We start from the raw sequence: 1,033 nt of genomic DNA on the forward strand, positions 1-1,033 counted from the left end.
AAAGAATGCGGTTCCACTTCTAAATGTTAGGAGGGATCCCATTTAAAAAAAAAAAAAAAGCATGGGATTCCCACCAAAAGTCATACCAGACCCTTAAGATCTGTAGGAATTTTAGGAGGGACCCCGAGTTACAATTTTTAAAAAAAAAAGTGTTTGGGTTCCCTCTTAAAGTCATACCAGGCCCTTGAGGTCTGGTAGGAATTTTAAGGAGGAACCCCACCCCCAAAAATGGGGGGAAAAAGAAGTGGGGTCCCTACCTAAAATTCCTAACCAGACAGTCACTTAGTTCGCATTTGTGCCGCGGTCCACTATTTAGGCTGCATTAACACCAGCAGCTGCACTACAATACATAGTTGCTGGTGTGTGTTACAAGGCACAATGCTGATGCATGCGCGCGAGCAGGACATGGTAAAAGTTTTAAACAGTTGGTAGCAGCTGTTATATACAAGTGTTCTGGCGGCTATAGAGCCGCCTGATCACTTGTATGGTGCATGGGAGTGTGTGGGCCCCATCCTCTGAAAAGTAACTGGTGATACAGAACTTCACTGTGTGCATAATTCAAAATAAAACCTTTAATTGATAGAGGGGGCTCCAGTAGGAGGCTTAAAGCAGAATTAAAGTCTACATCATTTTGGCATATATCTAATGCTAGCAAGCAGTAGATACAGTATATGCCCCATGATTTAAAAAAAAAAAAAAGAAAATGAGGCAAATACCTAATTATTTACCTGTTCCAGCGCCATTTGCTCCCGGCTGATGAACTCCCGCCTCACGAATGGCTGTGAAGATGGAAGTGTGTGGGCGCATGCACAGTAGAGCAGAGGGGAAAGGAGATAAATGAAAGTGAATGGGAGTGCGCACGCCGGACAGACACTGTGGGACACGAGGAGTCTGCGGTGGATCAGAGACTGACACCAGCGCTGGAAGGACTGTCAGAAACCAGTGGAATGAAGAAGATGATCAGATCAAGAGGCATCAAATAAGGTAAGTGTCCACAGCAGCATTGGGGGGGGGGGGGGGCGCATTAAAAGCC

General features: G+C 45.5%; 1 protein-coding gene across 1 annotated transcript in view; it reads right to left on the minus strand.

The window, feature by feature from the left end:
- USH1G (USH1 protein network component sans) overlaps positions 1-1,033 on the minus strand; it is a 34,115-nt gene that overhangs the window by 6,011 nt on the left and 27,071 nt on the right. The gene's annotated exons all lie outside the window — the stretch shown is intronic.

The sequence above is a fragment of the Nanorana parkeri genome, unplaced genomic scaffold, assembly GCF_000935625.1.
Source record: "Nanorana parkeri isolate BGI_ZX_2015 unplaced genomic scaffold, ASM93562v1 scaffold1214, whole genome shotgun sequence".
Taxonomy (NCBI): Eukaryota; Metazoa; Chordata; class Amphibia; order Anura; family Dicroglossidae; genus Nanorana; species Nanorana parkeri.